Source organism: Hesperophylax consimilis, chromosome 22 (assembly GCF_061612785.1).
Source record: "Hesperophylax consimilis isolate HC1 chromosome 22, BYU_Hcon_1.0, whole genome shotgun sequence".
In the NCBI taxonomy this organism is placed as follows: domain Eukaryota; kingdom Metazoa; phylum Arthropoda; class Insecta; order Trichoptera; family Limnephilidae; genus Hesperophylax; species Hesperophylax consimilis.
In genome coordinates, this window is record NC_142857.1 from 20080273 (window position 1) to 20087877 (window position 7605).

Sequence of the window (7605 nt, forward strand, 5' to 3'; positions counted from 1 at the left end):
TCAGCGAGTGGGACGTAAAATGAACGGAAAAGCGAAAAGTCAGCTGATCGGGGCTGCCATTATATGCGCTCTCGCTACACGAGCGAGTTTATTTCTCGTCGGCGGGGTACTTAATTAGAGACAATTTAAGCATCTCACGTTAAATTCTTACAAATCTTATGAGTTCAAGGGAATTTTGGTTTGGTTTATTAAATAAGACAAAATTTAAATCACACTTTTGGACGCGAGGTCTATTCAGAGAATTACTACTAATACACTTCGCAAAAAACTATTTTGTTTTTTAAATTACTTAAATACCTGTTTAGAGCGCCCGCAGACGAGAGTTGCAACAGATGCGGGCATAAAAATACATTACGATTTATGGATCGTGATCGTGTTTCGTGATCCAAAAATAAGACCAATTTGGACATATATCTTCATACAAAACTGTGTTTCACCATGTTTATGAAATTCAAATGGGATGGCCATATGCAATTTCAGACAAGTATAAGAAATACAGACCTCGTGCTAAATGGTCTAGAACCAAAAGGTACTAAGGCACATTTGTTTCCATTCAAATTTGTGTAGAAGAAAGTTCTAGCTTTCTTGAAGAGACTTTTTAAATTTGTATAAATTTTGGAATAGTTACCTTTACACAGAAAAATATTTTTTGGCGAAGAGTGCGTTTGCCAGTGGCAACCCAAGTTGGCAATTTTCTTATCTTTCCACGTACTAGATGATAAAATGTTATAAAAATACATTTGCAACAATATTGTTCTGTGTGACAAAACGTAAACACACATCGTACGATATTTATTGGCATTATGCCAAAAAAAATTATTACGCTACAACACGATGGTTACAAGTTATGCTATTTTTAATCACGCAAAACATTATTGTTGTCTATTGATAATTAAGATTAGTGTAAATAAGAAATATTATGATTGTGAGACCCGGATTCCTGTCGCAAAAATAGGGTCTCACAGAGAAAAAAGCACTTTAATTTTTATTTTTTTTACAAAATTATACCATGTAAATGTAAACCGCATCGTGGGTAACGATATTGCGGATTCCTTGGCAAAACAAGGAGCATCCAATCCTATTGTTACCCTCGTAAATGACATTCCCCTATCCGACATTATTCCGTCCGCCATGTTTGTTGAGTACCTATATTGGCATATTGCTAGTCAATCAAAGGGAGCCTGGCTATGCCTCAATTCATAGGACTATCCCATCAAAACCATGGATTCAACAACTCTCCCATTTCTCCAAAAAATAAATTTCCTTACTCATTCGAATGAGGATTGGACATTGTTTCGTTATTTTCAAAAACGTTTAAAATTCGTGTCTTTGACTCCTTGGATTGTAAAACTTTAAATCACTTTTTTTTTTCGCTGTCCCGCTCTAAACAAATATCCTTTTTTAAGCAAAAAAGCCAAATCTGCTAGGTTTATTTTATTTTTTATGTGAATATCGCAAAAGGTTTCCAACTGCACACAGACAGTGGGACTATGACAACCCTGATTGGGGTATTTCGTGAGGCTGAAGGTTAAGGAAATGAAGGAGATGGGAAGAGGAAGCATTGAATCTGCGCAGAAACTGGCGGTCCGTTTGATAGATTCCCCTATGACAATATTTAGAGCACAGGCGTCAGGTAGGTATGCTGTCATTGTTCTACCGGTATTACAATGGAAGATGCTCCGAGGAACTAGTATACGGTTGACATTTGTCACATGAGAACGGGTCGCTTCTACGACCCGCTCTTTAGTTCAACAGCTCATTCTTGATTTCATCAACGATTTGCCGGCCTCTGTTTTCTTTTTCCTCCCTCTTTCAAGATGTGTCTCTTTAAGACCGATGTTCACTCCTTCCTCTCATCAAAATACCCTCTACACAGCATCCCCAGAGATGATATGGGCCCCGAGGGAAATTGTTTAAAATAGTTTTAGACTATTTTTTTAAAGAACCTATTTTAGGTTCATATTTTGGGATAAATAATAAAAAACTAACTTCAAAACTTTCTCATCATTAAAAATGGTCGCCATGTGAATAAACGATTTTAATTTTGAAGAAATACTTCTCATTATTATCTATGTTGAGTTGTTGAGTCTATTTTTATTATTTAAAAAATGTTTAACCGTGTCCAACTTTTCTGAATATTTACTGTGAGGTGAGGCCCTGCTTTTGCAATAACTTCGGGTCCTACGTATAAAATATTTTTAGTATAAATGTATTTGGCCTTCACTACGTATTTGAAAACAATAATAAATAAAATTATTTCTGATCTGTTTACTTTTCAGAAAAGTAAACACAAATAATAACAACTATTTATACCGGGTGTTATTTGACGTACTTGACTTACAGTGATTCCTTGCATTATTTGGAGCAAAAAATGTAAATGAATTTTTGGTATCCGGTGATATTTTTGATGTTTGTTTTTTTCGACAAAAAAAAACAGGAATTGGACAGCAGTTACCAGTGACGAAATGTATGAAGAATTAAAAAAATTGTTTCTGAAAAAAAAATGGAAAAGACGGGTTAAATTATGTCAAGTACGCCCCTTAACACCCTGTATACAAATCAATAAACAATAGTTATCAATAAAAAAAGATTTTGAAATAATGTACCTACCTACGTAAAACGAAAATCTTTTCAAATGTTCAAAATCGAACAACGTATCGTACGATTGTTGTCTCTTTCTCGCTAAAACAATCATAATATACTACACAAAAGCTGTTTCTCAGTGACGTTTCACCTATGTGCACAATATCCGTATAAACAGGACAAAATTTCTTCATCAAAATGAAAATTCAACACACCTTTAAAAAGTGATATGGAGTCATTATAAGTGATGAAACAAAAACTAGGTTTAAGGCGATGCACTACGTCGTGTAATATTTTCAATTGAGCCGCTATCAATAACAACCCTTACGTAGATGGCGATAAGGTTTAAATTCCCGCTTAACACCATCCGCCTATTTATTTTTTTTAATTTTATGGCTTTTCACCCCAAAGGAGTGTTTTAGTCAATCCGCCTATTTTGAATTATGCAAGAAAAAAAACATGGCCAAAAAGTGCCTTTTATTTTATTTTGTGGATGTTCAGGCATAAATATTTAATTTTTTTCCGATCATTTTATAAATAACCTAATTTACCACATTATACAATAAAATCATAACCGAAAATGGGTTCGTAAGTAGGAGATTTTGAACTTTAAAGAAGTTTTCATAGGCCTATACATTATTTTTTTCTGGGCTTATAAAAAGACTTATACAAAAAAATACTGGATTATTTCAAAGGTCAAGCTGTATTCTACTCGCAGTATTTAATTAAAGCATCTAAAACATTTCTAGGCGACCAAATTTTCAAACCAAAAACACATGATTTTGCATTACTACGTATGGCATCGCCTTAATACTCATCTATGTAACCTATTTAATCTAGTTTTTGTTTGATCACATTTCATGACTATATCTCTATTTTAGGTGTGTTGAATTGTCATTTTGATGATATACCCGGTCATCCTTATAAAATACGAACCAAATTGTTTCGGAACATGCATGTTACCAACATGCCTGCATTTTCATTTGAGTATAATCTATACTGTTTCTGAAGATGTAGGTACTTAACACAACCTTTGGGTTGAGTGTAAATATCTTGTAAAATACGAACTAAATTGTTTCGGAATATGCATGCTTTGCACGTTACAATATATCGTATTAGGTAAATTTCCAATAAAGGATTGGATAGTAAGCCGGTAGTTACTCTTTTTCTTTTCATACACAGATTATATCGATTTATATTACTAGAATTTGTCTGATTTTTCAGAGATTATAGTAGATTGCTTCAAACTCGTATTAACAGAGAATTTTAAAGAAGATTCATAATCAAACGACATTCCATTTGGCCATAAATTACTATAGACTATCATCAGATCGTTTCCCTGTCTTATTAGTTTCAAATTTTATAGCGGTTGGCGCTTTCTTATATAATGATAATACGAATTATTCAAATAAAACGTCTTCGTTCACATTCATTCATAAACTAATACTGAACATCGGCACCGGTGCACAGCTGGGAGACTTCCCAACTAGTTACTACCGACCAAAATTAGATTTTCAGCCGAAACCGAATTACGGCTTCTGTTCTAGTTTTGGCCGAAACTGAAACCGAAACTTATAAATAAGTTAAAAAATAGTCTGTACCCCGGAATTAGGCGTATCGATCGTTCAACATTATGCTTTATACATTCAACTTTATAATTCAAATTTATACATTCTTGTAATAGTGAACTCTCTAAAATGCGCAACAATAATAATGTGCTTATTCCAGAATGTATGCAGGGATAGTGCAGTGCAAAACTCCATATTCCATATTTTGAAATAATATATAAAATGATTAGAATAAGACAAAATAATAATACATATCTATATATTACTTTGTTCCTATCTAGGCACAAAAATGCGGAATTTAAGTGAAAAAATATTAACACAAAAATGTGTGAAAGCAGCCGTTTATGGAGGATATTTGAACATCTCCCGTCTCCTGTCGGGTCATCGGGGGGGACTCCATCCAGGGAACCATGGCAGTGATGGTTGTGTTATTTGATTGGCGTAGTCTGCGCCATAAGCTTCCCATGTGGTGGCGGAGAAGCGCTCTGAAAGAGTGCACTCGTTCATCCAGGAACATTTCCGTAGCGCTGCAGTATCTCGGTAGGCGGTAAGCATTATTGTAAGAGACTTTTAGCTAATGCTATTGGGATGCAGTGTAATCTACCCACAGTTCTGACGCGTACAGTGAAGTACAGAATGCGTTGAATAGTATCCTTGTTATGATATGCAATGAAATAAAATAAATCAATTTAATGAGAACGTTGGTTTACTTCTTAGACCTTAGAATTACTTATGGCTCCATAGAGGGCGTTAATATATAAAAAAAAACATCATAATTAAGTAAGAGAAAATATTTAAAAAGCATAACTCATTTCAAATATGAGAAATATCTCTCGACCAATGCTTACCTTTAATCTGTTAAATATCAAAACCAATTTTCAGAGCATACTTTGCGATTGTTTTCTATCGAGGGAATTTCACATAATTACCTTTTCAACTTGGCAAATGTAAAAATGTAAAAAATAATATGTATATTAGAGCTTAAAAACTTAAGGTGTTCAAGGGAAACATATTATAATTATAAGAACTTAACCAACCAATGAATCTAATATTTAGTCTTTACGCTATTGAAAATAACTAATTTTCATTTAAACAATAAACTTTCACAAACTTGAAAATTAAGAAAATTTTATTCTATAAATTATTATTTTATAATTTTATATTTCTTTTAAAATAATATATAAGTTATTCTAGTGACATATACTTGAGCCCGAATAAAGCTGAATTTCATCAGACGCATCACAAACGCTGGTTTCGGGTCATTTTAGCCGAAACCGAAACCGCAGACGAATCTCGTTCATTGGCCGAAACCGAAACCGCAGATGAAACTTGTTTATTGGCCGAAATCGAAACTTCGGTCGGTCACTATTCCTAACCTTCCATTTCCCCCTCCCTTCAGCCTCACAACATATCTCAATAATTCTTGGGGATGCCAATCCATGCTCACATAATACACATTAATTTCCTCCAATGGAAAATACCAAAATAACAATGCGGAGCAGAATCTATTTATAAAAAATTTAAAAAAAACCGCTGTACCAAAAATGCGAATTTTGCCATTCTTGATAGTTTCCCCTTGCAATAATATTTACGTCCGAAACGAACTTGGGCGTATTATTGATCATAGTTTTGTTTGAATAAAACAAACAACTTACTGATGACGTGAACGAGACTATACAATAACTCGTTGGGTGTAACCAACAAGCTGAAGCTGAATCCAACTAAGACTGAGTTTCTCTAGGCGGCCACAAACAAACGTCAACATTTCATAGACTATTCACCTATTTCTATTTCCGGCAACGATATCATCCCAAAAACAACAGTCAAACTTCTCGGTGTCAACTTAGATTCGGACTTTTCGTTTAAAAGTCAAATAAATACGACTGTAAGCACCGGTTTTTTTCACCGGTTTTTTTCACCTTTTTTTCACCTTTTTCACCTAAGTCTGTCCGAAGAAACCTTCCTAAAGACGCAACAAAACTACTTTTCAACTCTTACGTAGTCTCACGTCTCGATTACTGCAACGGCATTTATGCTAGCCTACCAAAATATCAAATTGACAAACTTCAATCAGTGATTAATGCAGCAGCACGGCTCATAACCGGGGTTTATAAATATTCGCATATTTCAGAACAGCTTGGTAACCTTCACTGGCTCAAGTGCCTTGAAAGAATCCAGTACAAATTGTGCTGGATGGTGTTTAAATCTATCAATTAAATGGCCCCACCCTACAACTATGTGTCCCGGAAAATACTGGTCTGAGTCAACTCTTAGATCAGCAATATCATCAGCTGTAGGCAGACTGGTGGAACCTAAGCTCAAGCCAAATACTAAGTTTGGTGATCGCGCTTTCGGAGCATCTGGATCAAAGGCTTGGAATAAGATCCATAACAAGTCTAACAGAATTCAGGTCTAAACTAAAAACTTACCTGTCTAAGCTGTCATACCCATAAATTAAATATACCATTCCTGAAAGAAAGTTCAATTATATCCAATTTTCCAATTATGTCCTAAATCCTGTATCTGAATTTCGCTAGTAAACAATTAGTTAATGTTAATCTTAAGTGACCTACCAGGTAAGTATGGTACTGTATATTATCTCCATATATAGTTAGTACATAATTGTAAAAGTGTATTAAATATTTGTACAGCGCCCTTGATGTGATTTTGCAAAAAACGGCGCTATATAAATCATTCAAATATTATTATTATTATACCTGGTATATTGGTTATACTGAGGTTAAAAACTTGACAGTGTCAAGTCGACTAACTGCTTCGCAAACTAAGTAAATCAATTTAAATTACAACACCTTAGGTACTCTAATTCAATGCCCAGAGCGTCTTCATCTCGTATAATGTTATTTTTTTTTATAAATCGTGTAAACACAAGTTTTAATTATTATTATCATTTTTAGGTTATTCTGCCGTGTCGAGCTTCCTCAATATAGCGAAGCTAACAATCTTGAGCTAACGATAAACAGCGTGACAGATGTCCGAAACGTTGGCTAAAGAAGGAGGATGTGAAACACGGCATAATACCCCAAAAATAAGAAATCACGATGGTTTGCCTCTGAAAATCTCAAATCATGTTCAAAAAGAGGCAAGTTGTGGGCGTGTCCATAGTAAGCCAATTTTTCCTTACTTATTTACGTAAGATTTAATTTTATTCTACACGTAGAAAAATGGGTATGGCTGACTTATTAAAATACTGTTAAAAACGTGATTGCAATCCATTTTCTAATAAAATATTCAGCCATTCGAAATATATCATAACACATGTTCATGCAGCTGTGCTTTTCCTGATAAATATAATTAAGAAATGCCATAATATTAGAATTTTTATGAGTACGTGTTCCTACTTCGTAATAACATATTCGTGTTTTAGCGACAAGTTGTTAGGAAATCTTTCAATTCATTCGTTAAAGGCCTGCAGTCCCGTATTTAACAGGAATAA